The sequence below is a fragment of the Thamnophis sirtalis genome, unplaced genomic scaffold (assembly GCF_051295495.1).
Source record: "Thamnophis sirtalis isolate CommonGarterSnake01/CBP01778 unplaced genomic scaffold, rThaSir2_p1.2 scaffold_10, whole genome shotgun sequence".
Lineage (NCBI taxonomy): Eukaryota > Metazoa > Chordata > Lepidosauria > Squamata > Natricidae > Thamnophis > Thamnophis sirtalis.
The window spans coordinates 56307928-56324511 of NW_028261390.1; the positions used below are offsets into that span (position 1 = coordinate 56307928).

General features: G+C 37.2%; 1 protein-coding gene across 4 annotated transcripts in view; it reads left to right on the forward strand.

The window, feature by feature from the left end:
* GRIA2 (glutamate ionotropic receptor AMPA type subunit 2) overlaps positions 1 to 16584 on the forward strand; it is an 88435-nt gene that overhangs the window by 13876 nt on the left and 57975 nt on the right. The window lies entirely within an intron of this gene.

The following is a 16584-nucleotide window of genomic DNA, read 5'->3' on the forward strand; positions in this document are numbered from 1 at the left end:
TTTAGCAAGTGATAATATTTTATTAAGATATTCAGTAAACTTTTAACGTTGATAAAATTGTAATCCTAAGTGAAGCTTTGCATTTTCCTGTTAAGTTATCTTTTAAAAGGTTCCCTCAGTTCTAGATATTTTAAAAGCATATTTCTGTGTGTTCTGCTTTGTTTTGCCATTAAGAAATGATCACTTCTTTAATTTACTCCATTTCATTTAATCAACACACATATTTGAAGGGAATAAATCCCAGAAATCATGGTCCTGAATGTGTTTCACTGCTTCCTTCATGGATGCAAAGGAAACGACATAACAGAACCTTAGAAATACTGTTAAAGAAAAAGGTCCCTTTAAAGGTGATTTGTGGCTGTGTTTTCAGTGTAAATGTCAGCATTCCAGGTATCATGTAGAATTAAATCAGAGTCCAAGACAAAACGATCCTTAAAGTTCCAATTTAATAAAGCAGACATCTTAGCACATCTGTGAAATCCCAATTCTGGAAATTACATCAGAATCCCACCCAGTTAAAAGTTCATGATCTTGTCCCCACACCCACAATCCATCACATGGTCCAATCTTCTTCTTCCATGCCGGCATCTAGACCCAGCTGCTTCCGGTGAGGTGCAAAGGTGCAGAGACAAAAGATGACCTTGGTCTTCTAGAAAAGAATGACAACAACACATTCCTACTCCTTTCTATTCCCCCCTCCCATCAACTACACTAATGAAACAGCATAATGAAATAACAGAAAGTGTGGCAGGCCAAAGATCCTAACAGGAATATAATTGCAGGCCTGACAGTAAGGATTAAACTACTTGGAAATGATACTTGCATGATAAATTCTTATCATTTTTATTATAAAGATGTGTGTTAGAATCATGAAGTTGGAAGAGTCTAACCCCCTCTTCAGGATAGGAATTGCAGTCAAAGACAGGATAGGAATTGCAGCCACGCATATTCCTGCAAAGAAGAAGGAACTAGCCACCAGCCAGCTCCTGTAGTAATTGCTAAAACTGCTCCTACTTTTACCAAGTTTTTCCTACCATTCAACTGGAATTGGTTTGGACAACATTTAAATCTGCTGACATTTTTTAAAATGTCGTCTCAGCTTTGAAAGACAGAAAGCAGCACAAGGCAACTACAGGCCAATTACCTGTTTATAAATACATTTTAAATTGCTTACTGATGTAGTAACTGATGCAGTCCAACAGCATCTAGTTGCAAACAAAGTCCCCCCGTCCCCCCCCCCCGCGACCAGAAAGGAAACTTTTGAAAGATTTTGAAAACTGCAAGATTAAAAAGAACATGTTGTGTCCGCTGCTTCGCAGAGGTGGCCACATACAAGGCGTTGCTGATTGGTTGTTCCGCAGGAGCAAAAGCAGGAGATTTGCAGCTCGCTGATTGGTTGCTGCCTGACAGCCGCTGCTTTCTAAAGCGTTGTCAGACGGGGTTCTGTTCTCTCATTGCCGTTCGCCTTTACTGTTGCTTGTGAGTTACTGGTTATCTGTTATAAAGGGATCGTTTTGAGCAATACTGTCTCACCTCAGTCTTTGCCCACCGAGTTACCCTTCAGAATACTGGTGGGATGAGGCTGAAGTAAGGAACAGTGAAGTCACTAATTAGAGCTGTGGTATGTTCGAGAGGAATGCTGCCTTAGTCATTGAACAGTAAATCATTGTGAGGCAAAGGAAAAACATTGTTTTGGTGAATTCTTGTCCTTTTAAGGATGGTGGCATTAGCGACCTTTTCAGCTTTCAGCCTGGCAACGGAGACATGGGATGCTTATTTAGAGCGTTTTAATTGCTTTCTAGAAGCTTGTGAGCTGACAGAGCTGTCCAGTAGCCGCAAGAAAGCTTGGTTCTTGAGTTTGTGTGGGCAGGAAATATTTGGAACGGCTAGGGCTCAGGTCGCGCCTCAATCTGTCCACTCTGTTCTGTGGGAGATTCTGATATCGAAATTGAAGAATCCCTACTCTCCGACCCCGTCTAAAATTGCCAAACGATACGCATTTAGACAGAGAGTGCAGAAAGAAGACGAAACCGTCAATGACTACATGACTGCTTTAAGAGTGGCTGCCCTGCATTGCGAGTTTGGCAATTTAGAGGATTCTTTATTAGAACAATTAGTTTGCCCCATAATTGATCTTCAGCTTCAGCGCCAATTGATAGCCCGCTCTGAGTTGACCTTGCAAACAGCTTTAGATGAGGCCAGGGCATCGGAGATGGCTGAAAAATCCCAAGCCGAGATCCAAAAGTCAACAAACATAATTCATATTAATTTAAATATTTTAACTGAAATATTCATACATATCACCATCATCATATCTCCATTTTCATTTGACTATAATTGTTTAAGTGTCCTTCATCATAAAATATACCAAATTTAATACATAACCACATACTGGTCTTTCAATTACTATTTCTAAAATCCTCCACTAACACTAAATCCTTATGTCCTATTCTAGCTAAACATCCATGATATTTAATAACAAAGTTTTCTAATCCTCCTTTCCAAATCACTATTTAAAGTTTACCTCCAGTTTCCTTATGTTATTCCCATATTTATATATACGTTGTTGTTCTTATCCTTTTTTGTTGACTATATCATATATCATAATATTTCCCCCCTAATAATCAAAACTTTAATTGTATCTAACTTAGTTCTTTTTTTAAATTATTATTATTATTACCCTTTATATATAATCCAAAGGCATTGCTAATCTTCCTTACATGGGTACCATTCAATATTCATATCCAATTATACTCATCATAGCACTACACATTGTATACATTAGTATTTATTTAAGTTATATCTATTGTCAATAAATTTCACTAAATTTAACTAGTTTTCAATTATATTCTTCCATCTATCAACCTGTATCTTTCCAATAACAAAACAGTCTCATATCTTCTGCCATTTGTAGCGCCAGTCTCTAATCATCTTCTTGGTCAGCTTTGTATAGACTCCTCTTAGCAACTCCTTGCTTATAAGATCTCTCATATAATCTTGATGCCCTCTTTCTGTTTCCTTATTCAGCTTACCTTTGATTGTCAGCAGTTATCAATGCTTTTGCTAATAGAATTTCTCTCTTTAAATCCATAGATTCTTTGGTTTTTTTCTTCTTCTGTATCTTGCCCTCTGGAATAAATTTCCTCTGCATTTAATTCTTCTTTCAGTATTCCATTCTTTCCATTTTCAGAGACAAACCAATCACCATAAATATCAGCAGGTTTAATCTCTTTATATTCATTTTCCACTTTGATTTTTTGAGTTTTAACCACCCCGTTTTGCATTTGATAGATATCCTCAATTTCTTCATCATATTTTGTTGTTATATGCTCTAAATCTTCCAGTTTTTTCTCTATTCTTTCATATGCATTTGATAATTTCTGGATTTCTGAAAGTATCTTTTGCAAACTTGAGATTTCTATTTTCTTTTGAAATTGTGCCATTCTAACAAACACAGCTGCTCTAGCTTGGAAGGTTAATAAAATTAAAGCATAGATTCACAAAGAACGTTTGTTTTCACTTTTCTCTGATTAAAAATATACTTCAAAGGGACATCTTTGTGCTTCCCTTCTTATCACTCTCTGTAGCAAGCAGTGAAACTTTGTAGTGCCAAGTCAAAACAATCAGTGGAGAAAAAAAGTGTTCTATTTTCAATACACAAACTCCAATCAACAAACCCTCCCACCCTCCGAGCAGTGGTAATACTGTTGAAAATCTAATTTCCTTTGTATCTTTTTTGTATTTTAAGTTAGAAAAAAGAGTCCAATCTTTAAATGAATTAGAAAAATACCCACAGCAATGAAAGAGGAAAACTTTAGTCCACAGGTTACAGAGAACAATAAAAGAAAAAAAAGAAGTAAACTTATTCCATCCGTTTCAAAAGGCTTGCATAAATTCCATCCATGAAGATAGCATTTAAAAAGTAAGATAACCACTGTCCAAAACCATTCCAAATTTAATTCTGCCGCTTGATTCTTCTGTTCTCCAATTTAGATTAATTTTAAGTTTTTATAGGTAGTCTCTTTTTAAAACAGTAAAAGTTCCTCACCAGCTGGAAACACTTTCTCTTTCCATACCTTTCCATTTTGGAGCCACCCCGACTTCGTCAGCCTTGGCTGGATTTTTTGTTGCTTGCTTGAAGAACTTATCTTGCTTCTTTCAGGGATTTTGTGATATCCCTGAGGTCAGCAAGGCGTATTCTTCATGTTCACCATCTCTTCGGGACGGTTTAAGTCTGATTGGACCACCCAGCAGCAAAAGTATTGGCTGCGGTCTCAGAGCATTGAGACCGCACATCCATATCATCAAGACGTTGGCTCCTCCTCCCTCCTCCTCTGCCAGGCTGGGCCGAATTTTTAGTGGCTTACAATTTCCAACTAGTTTACTGGCCCGGGAAGAACTTAGGGCATGCTGATGCGCTTAGTTGCTGTCTGCTGCCTAAGCAAGTCAAAGACCCCTCTCCTGCAGTCACAGTCTTGCTTATAGAGGACCTACAGGTCCCCATCTAAACTGTAGACATAGCGTGTCATTCTGCTCAAGACAAGATCTTGTCCCAGGTGCTGGATTGGGTAAGGCAAGGGTGGCCGCTAGATTCCATATCCCCGGCATTTTGGCCTTACTGCAATAGGCCACATGAACTTCCCACGCAGGGAAAATGTCTCCTGTGGGGAAACGGGGATGGTAGTTCTCCAGGGGTTGCGAAAGCCCATTCTGGTCAGCCTGCATGATGGTCATCCTGGGGTGGTCAGAATGAAGGTCCTCAGTAGATGCTATGTGTGGTGGCCAGGGCTAGACAAATATGTCCCTTCTGGGTTGCTGCCTGCCAGCAATGTCAAAACTCATGACCAGCTCCCTCAGCTGCCCCTATTAGGGACTGGAAAATTCCAAAGGCCCCTTGGTCGTGAATGCATCTGGATTTCGCTGGCCCATACCATGGCCAAACCTTCGTGGTTGTGGTTGATGCCTATTCTAAGTGGGTGAAGGTCAATCTTATGGCATCAACCACTTCAGAGGCGGTTATCCGAGCAGTGCGGAAACTTTTCACGATGCATGGTTACCTCAACGTGTTGGTCTCAGATAATGGGCTGCAATTAACATCTGCTCAATTCCAGAAGTTTTTGGCCGAACATGGCATCCGCCCCGTTCCACCCTGCAGGAAATGGTCTGGTGGAACGGGACGTCAGGTCACTAAAGGAGGCTCTCAAGAAGTCAGGCCCAGGGGAGTGGGGAGGCCGGATAGACAGGTATCTCCTAGCCCAACATTTGAACTCCTGCCCATTGACCAACCGGAGTCCTGCAGAGTTGTTGATGGGCTGCCACCTCTGAACTGACCTTGATAGACTGCGCCCAAGTTATGACACTTCCAAGCCAGTGGACTTTGACAACAGAGCCAGGGAATTTAAATCGGGGGATCTGGTGTACACTTGGAACTTTGGGGGTGACCCTAAATGACTACCAGGTCACATCATTGAAATAACAGGAACCTGTTCTTACAGGGCCAGCCTAGAGGACAGGCAGGTCTGGCCCCAACACATCAATCAGCTACATAGGCACCAATTCAACCCAGACAATTCACTGACCGCCGACCAACCACTAGGCCCCAACGAAACTCCAGCGCCATCGCCTGACTATCTGGTATCACACACTGAGCCATCTATCTTTTCAGTGACCGCGGCGCAAGACTTACCTTGCACTGAAGACCGTCAGCTCCGGTCACCATCCTCCACCGACAGGTCCATGCAGTCGCTGGGAGTTCCTCCAGTAGCCATACAGACTCCTCCTTGTTGAAGCCATTCCAGAACTAAGATGATCTGGATGATTGCGCAGGTGCCCGGCATACTTGCAAGAGTACGCCTGCACCATCCAAGAGGGGAGGAGTGTTGTGTCCACTGCCTCGCAGGCATGGCCATGTACAAGACGCTTCTGATGGGTTGTTCCGCAGCAGCAAAAGCGGGAGATTTGCAGTTCGCTGATTGGTTGCCACCTGATAGCCGCTGCTTTATAAAGAGCTGTCAGATGGGGTTCTGTTCTCTTGTTGCCATTTGCCTTTACTATTGCTTGCGAGTTACTGGTTATCTGTTATCCCAATAAAGGGATCATTTTTAGCTATACTGTCTCACCTCAGTCTTTGCCCACTGAGTTACCCTTCAGAATAGAACATATAGAGTTATCTTAAGGCAAAATGGACAGCAAATAAATCTAATGAACAAACAAACAAAACCAGTAGATTGGTTTGAAGAAGGCATTTGATTCCCGGCCGTAATTGTATAAGAGCCAGAAATAACAGGAGTCAGTAGAGACAACAGAAGTTTTGTACAAAAATTGGTAGCACAATGGAAGAGAGGGTTTTGGTCAATGGTGATAGATTGGGAGAGGTTAATATCAAGACAGGAATCCTCTAAGAAGATTCACTACTGTTTGTGTTTGCACTGATTCCAAAAAAACAGAAAATGTTCAGGCCATGGCTATCAAACATCAAAAACATCTGCCAACTATCGCATCTCTTTTATGTGGACAATATGAAGCTGTATACAATCTGAAATAGAATTGTTGCTGAACACCGTCTGTTTATACAACCAAGATATTGCAATGGAGTTTGGACTGGACAAATGTGTCACCTTTATTATCAACGGGGGGGGGGGGGAATAGTTTCATTCATTAATTATACAGCAGTAATGGTGGACAGGACTCAAGCTGAAGTCCTGGTTAGAAAGATCAGAAAAATAACGAGAATAAATTACACGCTTCATCCATACAACATTGTGACAAATGTTGTCACAATGTTGACAGACTCTATTTACCAAAGAAAATACATGAGTGTGGGATGTTGCAAGTACACCAGACAATTGAAGATGAAAAAGGGGCATTAGAAGAATATCTGCAGGAGAGTGAAGAAGATGCACCGAAGCTAGTATATCATGAAGATTTACTGAATACCAAAGATACTAAACTGGCTTATAAGATAGACCAAATGAAAAATAGAAAAGAGATATGGCTAGGTAAAGTACATAATCCATGGCCAGTACATTAAAAAATAGCAGGCAAAGCAGATAACCACAAGACCTAAATTGAAGAAAGAGACAGAGGGGCTGATTCTGGTGGCACAAGATCAACCTTCAGAATAAATACATACAGAAATGCAATTGAGAAGATAGCAACAGACAATAAATGTCACCTCTGCAATGATTTTGAAAAAAAACAGTGGACTACCTAGATAGCTATTTCCAGACGATCACAGAGATTGACTACAAACAACAGCATGACAAAGTAATCACAGTTGTGCCTTGGAAATAACACTTGTCTATAAGCAAGTTACCACAAAACAAGTTATAGAAAATGAAGTTGTCTGAGAGTTTAGAATTCAAACAGAGAAGCATCTGCCATACGACACACCAGAGTTCACAATGGTTGACAAGAAAGCCAAAAATGACAGCGAATGCGACAATACTTGGAGAAAAAAGAAAAAGAACTGGAGAATATAACAAAATACAACACCTGCAAATAGAAATAGAAAAACTGTGGTAAAAGAAAGCAAAGGCAGTACCAATAGTAATAGCCACCTTGGATTCCAAAACATCTGGAGCACTACTTGAACACCATGGCATTGGTGAAATCACCAGCAATGAATTGCAAAAGGTAGTTTTACTGGTAACAACTTATCTTGCGATGATACTTTTAATATTATTAAAGAATAATATTATGAAGAATCTGCCTACCCTAGATCCTTGGGAGGGACACTATCAGTGAACAAATATGCCAAATCCAATCTAAACATCTGTATGATTGTGTGGCCAACCATAGTAATTTTTAAAAAATGTATATGCAACTCATGTCCCAAACCACTCTGGACAGTTCTAATGGCATGTCACTGGGACAAAAATATTTGGACTGCATCAAGTTGGAAAAGATACCATATTCCCTAAGGGAGGTAAAAATATGAAATAGGAATGTTTTCTGCTTGGAAAAAGGAATTCTTAAGTGTTAATTCACATACAGTATCTTACAATTTGTTTCCTTAAAATGTAAGCATGTGCTGAATATATAGTGTCCAACACTATGAGAGATGTCTCAGATAATATTTGACAATTATGTTATTTTATTGTCACTCATTAGGTATTTGCTTTATTGAATTATATTAAAATGGCATTGATGTCAGTAGGTTTCTTTCAGGAGAATGCTTAGTATAATCAGGAATACAACTTTTTTGTAAGCAAATTTGAACGTGGCATCTGAGATATTAAAAATGTGTAGATTGTACCCCCATCAGACAGCTCATTAGCAGTTGCTATATTTGTGTTGAAAATAACAGATTATCTTATTAGCTCATGAGTGCTACCTAAAATGTCCTTCAAAAAGTACTTTTATCTGCTCTTGTTATTTGGATGTGCTCCTGGGACTTAGAACACTTATGTAGCTTCTAATCACTTTTGCTTTCAACACGCTTATGTGTATGTCTCCAGGATTATGTTTTAGGATGATATAATACTTCGATTCAATTTGAAAAAGAATCTACATTTGTTCTGACATGTACTCCAAAGAACCTTTTTGACATTCAGTCTGAAGCGTTGCACATGTCAAGAAGAACACATTTTTCATGCTTACAGGAAAGGTGAAATATGGGTCTGAGTGCTTCTGACCAAGTTTAATTCAATATATGGTATTCAGTTAAGCATATTCTAATGTTGCCTTTTCCCATTCTGATGTTCCGGCAAGTAAATTCTATAAGAAGAAATAATCACATTCCCAAATGTCTTGAATGCTATAAAATGGCTATATTAGAAACAGAAATTACTGACTGGTCTTTCAACTTTAAAACATTTATTTATATTATTAGTTTTCACATTAAGAGTGGAAGGGAATATAATGCACAAATCCCCTTGTGAACTCTTCTAATTTTATCCAAATTATCCTGGCTTTCTGATTTACCAAAGAGAGATTGAGGGGCAGGAATGTTATTAGTTCCATTGCCAGCATACAAACAAATCCACCATACAGTCTTAAGTGTAAATACTTCCTGAACCTTCTCCTGAGAATAGCTGCTAGTGTGCAAATCCCAAATACTTAGGTTTGATTAATAACACATTCAGTAATCAAGATCTTCAAGAACCTGGTGCTATAGATTCCAACATGAATCATGCTTATTATGTCCATTGTTTTAATGAAGTTTTCTTCTATTTGTTTATTAATTCACTTATTAATTAATAAGAATAGAAGACCAATAAAATAAATGTTGTGAAGTCAACTGAATGTTGTTTCCATTGAATATATGCACACATGGAAATGTAATAGTTATTTGAAAGATGAAAGCCTGTTTTCAAAGCAGTTATGATTTGACCCAAGCTTTGACTATTCCCAACATTAATCTGATAAATAGGCCCATCAGAAAAATCTGATGAGAATAATTTGTGTTGTTTGACAAGAGCATGATTGTAGATATCAGGTAAAATATTCTTAAATTAAAGAATAAAAACTCCTATAAGCTTTAGTTCTCAGACATGCTAATTTTGTTTTTGCCAATTTAGTGCTGATGGTAATTAAGAAGATATGGAGTATAATGACTTTACATAATGTTTTGCCAATGTAAGAAGAAGAAACAACATGTATGCATATACAGTAAGAGCCATGGTGGTGCAGTAGTTAGAATGCAGTATTGCCAGCAGTTCAATTCTGACCAGCTCAAGGTTGACTTAGCTTTCCATCTTTCCGAGGTCAGTAAAATGAATACCCAGATTGTACTCTAATCAGTAGATCACTTACATATTTCTACTTAAGTATTAACATGTTCAATGATTTAGTTTCAAATATTTGGTATGGCATCTGTGCTACAATTCTCATTAGCTTTTTGGTTTGAAGTAATGTTTCTAGTCTGCCTCCCCATGTTTAAGCTTTGCTAATAAATAGAGAAAAGTCCTTCAAATATTCTGGTCCCAAGCTATTTGGAACTTTATAGATAATAACTATCTCAAATCAGTGTGCAAATAAAGCCAAAAAAGAATCAGCGTGATATGATTCAAATACTAAACTTCAGAAAGCAGCCTAGTAGTCACATTTATTAATACCTGCACCCTCACCCTTTAAGGGCAGCTTCATGTTTATATCCATATCAAAAGATACAGTCATTACTCTGTGTTTGTTAAAAATCTATACCATGTACGGGCTCTGGGAAGTCGGGGGGGAGGGAGGTGGGGGGTTGGGGGGAGGGTGGGGGGAGGGAGGGATATATACTAGGTTAGATTTCAATGTAATATGACTTCACATGTATACTGTTTTTCTATAATTTCTCTGTAAAAATAGGATAAGTTAAGTACACTGACATATAGTGGAAATACACCAAGGGGAGGAGGAGTGGGATAGAAGAAAGATGGGTAGAGAGGGACGGGAGAGAGGATGGGAGGGAGGGTGAGAAGCAAGGGAGGGAGTGGATCGGGAGAGAGGAGTGGTAGATGGGGTGGGGAAGTAGGGTAGAGGATGATGATGAAGGGAAGATAGAAAGTTGGAGGGGGGTGGAAGAAAGAGGTGTATGGAGAAGGGAAGAGGTATATTTGGTTTCTATTTTTGGGGGTATTGTTGACAAGAGGAATTGCTGTGATTATTGTTTAATGTTGTATGGCGCCGGCTATGCACAGTATATATGTGAGTGTATGAAAATGATAAAATGGAAAATAAAAACTTTTAAACCATAAAAAAATAGATACAGTCATTACTGAAGACATGAATAATAACAAGCAGATCTGAATTCTCCAGGAGGGAGAACTGTCATTTCACATTGAAACAGATGCACACAACAGAAGGACAGAAAGAATACAGCGCACCCAGAACAAGCCATAGATCTATTCCTGCATCAAGTTTTTGTATATTAGTTATCTTTTATATTTCTTTGCCTCTTTTATCCACTGATAAAAGAGTGGATGAAATCAAATTTTATCCAATTTCATATGTTATTACATATGAAATATGTTATTTCATATGTTATTACATATGAAATTCATCGAGAAATCTGGATTGTTCTTTTTTTTATAGCTCCTTTGGAAATATTTTTGCAGACCTCCAGTCTTTAATCCTGTATTCCACCTTCCTGTGGGTCATTGTAAGTGTTAAATAGAATAATCTGGTTAAAAGTTCCTAGTTATCCCATAAACTGAGAATAGGGATTGTGTGGTATGCTAAAGTGCATACTCAAAAAAAGACTGGGCAGGACAAAAGAGCCGAGGTGGCGCAGTGGTTAGGGTGCAGTACTGCAGGCCACTTCAGCTGACTGTTATCTGCAGTTCAGCGGTTCTAATCTCACCGGCTCAAGGTTGACTCAGCTTTCCATCCTTCCGAGGTGGGTGAAATGAGGACCCGGATTGTTGTTGGGGGCAATATGCTGACTCTGTAAACCGCTTAGAGCGGGCTGAAAGCCCTATAAAGCGGTATGTAAGTCTAACTGCTATTGCTATTGCTAAAATGATTAAACTGAAACCAAGCAAAGCATGATTCCAGAGAAAATATAGAAAACAATATAATACAATGGAAGTCAAAAGCGACTGGCCAATTTTTGTCACCTGTTAATGAGATTTTTTGTAGGATGGCAAGACTATTTTGTTTATATAGCAATGTTTAAGTGTTCTTTATTTTGCCAAAGTGAAGAATTGAAATATAAGCTAAAACTGTAAAGGTGAAACCTTAATTAGCTATCTTGAATTGTTCATGTTCAACGGTGATGTTCAAAGCTGCATGTCTTGGCTAATAGTACTCAAATCAAATGGAAAGAATTCAAGGTTGACAATTAGAAATAGTAATGAACTCATCATACTAAGCCATAGACTTTTAGGAGTACAGATTTGCATTTCTACAAAACTCTTACTGGCAACTCAGATTCAAGGGCAAGATAATTTATGTTGCTAAATCCAGGGGACAGTTAAGATTTCCAAAGATACTTCTTTGTTTATCAAATTCATAGGACCGCCTATATTAGAATAAATGACTCTGGGCAGTTTACAGGGGGGGGGGGGAAGTATAAAACAATAAACATGTCAAACAGAGTCATATTCTCTTCTTTTGCTTGAAGCAAGATATGGAGTATGTATGGTTGGGCAGTCACAGAGAGTTAGTAATGAAGTATACCGCAATCAGGAGAGTTCTTAAATAAATAAACATTTATCCTGTGTCTTGGCAAGCTTCCATTGATCAGCCTCAATTTGTACAGCTAGTCTATGCTAAGTACTTTTCTACTTTTAAGTAGGCAAGCCTAGATCCAGTATAATGACACACTTTTATTTTTCTTCCTTCCAATTTTCTACAGCGGGTTACAGCATTTTGTGGCATACATGGAAAAGGTTCTGGTGCAAAGACCAGGTCTAGCAGCATCCATTATCCTATAAAGCATAATGCTATATAAAAAAATTCAATGATGATAGAAACTTGAACATAGATAATTATTTAGAAATATTTACCAGTGTTTCTAAACAATTCCATTACTGAATCTGTGTATGGCTTATAACAAGTTGGAGGATTTGAGAAACCCAGCATAAGACATAAAATAATAAACTCCATACTTGCTTCTTTGATGGTGACATTCAGTAGTTATTTTTTTTGGGGGGGGGGGGTTGCTTCCCAGAGAGGAAAGGGAGAAAGAAAGAAAGAAAAAGAAAGAAAGAAGAAAGAAAGAAATGATCGGGATTATTCTTTTTCTATAACACAAGATAAGTTTTTCTAACTTCAAAAGTCCCTCCTCCTCCTCTCTCTTCCCCCCTCATTCCCTTCCTCCCTCCCTTCCTCCCTCTCCTGTATTGTCTGGATTCTATCTTGTAGAATACTTACATGTTGTTAAGGAACAATATTTTCCCACATTAAATAATTTAGGAAGGTCTATTCTATATTTGTATTTAGATGCAGTAATCTTAAATTGAACAATCATATCCTATATGGTGTGTACAAGATCACAAATCTCAAAATCCAAGTAACAATTATTTATCATTTTTCAACCATTCAGTTTGCTAGACAATTATTCCTTCCATGGATGAAAAATAGAAGCTAACAGATCTGTTAACAGGGAAGTGGTGGGGCGAGAGTAGGAAACATTAAAAGAGTTTGCATTAAAATTCACTGAGAATTTTACCTTTTAGGGGAAGACATACTCACGATCTACATAACTTCCTTCATGAGTTTTTTTTGAAGGCACATATTACAACCAAGATCAAATATTTAAATAACCCAATTATTATGCTAGCTATTTAATATTTATCAAATTCCATTCCAGGTATTTTTAAAGATTTCATAATCTAATTAAGACTTATAATCAATATATTAATTGTTAGGCAATACTTAGTATTGTTTGTCCTTGGGTTTAATTTAAAATTTGCAAAAATAATATTTCAGTTTCATGTATGTGAATTTATGTTATTGAAAGATTTGATTTTTATGATTTTTATGTATAGCTATAGGTACATACTGTCATATTCACTCATCTAAATATGTATCAATAGAAAATAACATATATATGATGTACACATATATCAATAGAAAATCAATTTAAACTAAAATATACTGATGCAAGATATTTATAATAGCAACACAAATCAAGCAAATGCTTATACTAAATTGAGTTTGTGAAAAGCTATTGCATTCTCCAAGCAGATGCTTCTCACTGGAATTTCATCAAATAATGATTTATTTGAGGGGAAAACAGAGAGAGAAATGAAGAGCTGTAGTTTGTTGCTAGGCAACTCCACCAATACTGTCTACATTTCTTCTGTGTTATCTGAAAACAAAATATAAAGCTGTTGCTTGACAGAGGCATTGTACTCGGGATTCGATCAATGGAAGCATGAGGCAGAATAAGGTGTTTGCCTTAGGCAGGATAGTAATTTGTTATTATCTTATATCATTTATTATTATTGTGTCTTTCCTGTCAAAGAGGAAAAGCGATGTATGTTGGATTTTCTTTTCCCCTTTAGTTGGCAAAATAATTTCTTCAGTCTTACATCATTATTTTATTTGTTATATCCAACTTATACATCCCATTTATATACCACTTTTCCACAGTAGGTTGAGGAGTATGGAGTATGTTTCTCCACAATATCAGTCTTCTAAGGCAGAGAGAGAAATCTCCCAAATCATCTTGTGACCTTTTGTGGCTAAGAGTGAATTTACTGTAGGCTTCCCCAATCCAAATTCAGTACCTTAACTATTCAGCGTCTCTGCCTCTGGACAGGTCTTAGGCTAACCCTGCAGTTTTTGCACTTTTCCTGAGCCATCAATAGTTCTAGGATTAGCAACTCTAACCAGATCCAAAATGAAGCCAGTCAATGAGCTATTCCAATTCATCCACCTGTCACTTCTTTTTGTTTTGAGAGATGTGATCCTGAATCCTGACCCTAAAGTGCCAGACTTTTTGGACCACTAAGGTTGTGTAATAATTTTTATCTGGCTCTAAATCAACTGTCCCCGGAACTGCCAGCCGTCCTATAAATAGTTTTATGATAAAATGCTATGTATTCTGTGTTTGATATCCCATGCCTCACTTGTTTTTGCCATGTTGAACATCTGCTCTTAAATCCTTTATTTCTTCCTTGGTGTCTCTTGCTATATTATGTCTGCCTGGTTATGTTTCTTTACCCTCCAACCATGCCAAAGTGTTTCTAATTCCATTCATGAAATATTGGAATGAGTATACCAGGGCACTAAAGACTGAGAAGAAAATCATTGTTAAACTAACAAATCTAATTATCACACTTTTTACTTTTTATATGATAGGTCTCTATTATTAATATTATATAAATTTATACTGGAGTTAGTAGTCTAATTTTGATATAATCTAGGACAAAATATAAAATATTCTTTTATTAAAGCATTTAAAATTGTGAAATTGATAAGTTGTTTATATTATTGTTTATGTTATACAGTATTTCAAAGCTGTTTGGAATCATTGAGATTCGTTAAAATACAAATTAAATAAGCAATTCCTGCATAATGTGTGCATTAGGAAAGGTGAATACTATTGTAGTCATACACATGTGCATGAACTTGTATATATGTGTTTTGGAGAAGCTTTAAAAAAAATCAGTTTGACAAAGCTACAAGTTGAAACAAATTGAAAAATGAAAAATCAGATTAATTCTTATTCCAATTATACAGAATACAGAATTTTCAATAATATTTCTCTTGCTTGTCCCATCCTTATTAAATGATCTTGGCCAATTAAGAATCACATGCTATTTTGACGAATGTACAATAATATGAGAAATATGAAATTTGCTACTTGTTGCATGTTTCTAAGTAATATTATTTTAGCTGAAAGTCTTGTGTCTTTTCCAATTTAATTGTATATTACATTAACAGTGGATTTTTCTTTGCAATTTGTAATATAACATGACATTCTAAATATATTACCTGGAAGAGCATCCAGTTGGTTTAAATAAGATCTAATTCTCATGTAGCTACAATACACTGTAATTCTGTAAAGCACTTCTTAGAAGTAAATTCCACTTAAATTTGCAAGTAAAGGTATTCAGAATTTAGGTGCCACTATTATTCAAACGGTTTAAATGACGTAGTAAATGGTGGGGTGGTTAGGAAAAGGGACAGAAGGATCATAGGCACATTTGGCATGAGCTCCATTCATCATTTGATTGTTTCTTGAAAATTATTCCTGAGAATATTTGGATTTTGAATTAAAAATACATTCCACTATATGATGCAAACACTATTTATAATTACATTCACACTCATTTGTTTAATAAATAAAAACATGGACCATTTAACACCTAAGTTACTAACTGAACTTGCAGAGTCATTGAGCAGGATGACCCAGAAAGATGGAAGGGTTCATTTGGGTTTTTTTTAATTGATCAGCATTATTTAGGCTTTTATGTCTGAGATGGCAATAAAAACAGAATAAACAGCATACATTTATGCTCAAGAGATTGTCTATCTTGCTCCATGACCAGAGAGACTAACTGGCTTCTGCTGAATCTGGTAGTACTGATATTAAAACAGAGCATTAGCAGACAATAAACAGGAACTCAGATCTTTCTCCTGCTTTTATATTTTTAGTGCTATTATGACTTTTGATTTCCTAATAAATGTTTAGATATAATACTAGAGGGATTTTAAAGCAGCACAGAGCTAGTCTATAATTGGCAACGCATAGCATTTGGAACATTTGGAAATTATTTATTAAATCAGATGAAATTAAAGCAGAATGGTCCATGGTCAAATGGTAGTTTCTTGGCATTTCCAGATGTCAGTTCTCTGGAACTACCTTTTTTTTTTACCACTATAGGCAGGTTCTCTGGGACCTTCAGTTTGGTTGTAGATTCTGTTATCATTTATAGCTCTGTGGAATGGGTAGGGGAATACTTCCTTATCTCCACTTCTGCCCTTCCTTTTCCCAGCTTAAGTTGGTCAAGACTTTTAGCTTGTGGACTTCATTCATTAAAGACTGCCATATAGTTCTTGTGCAGAATCTCAACCACCTTTTGCAATGACCAGTAGGTTATTACTTCAGGGTGTTTTTTTTTTGAGAGGGAGAGAGGGAGGGGACGGAGGGAGGGAGGGAGAGGGGGGAAGGAGGGGGGGAGGATATACAATATACATCTTTAC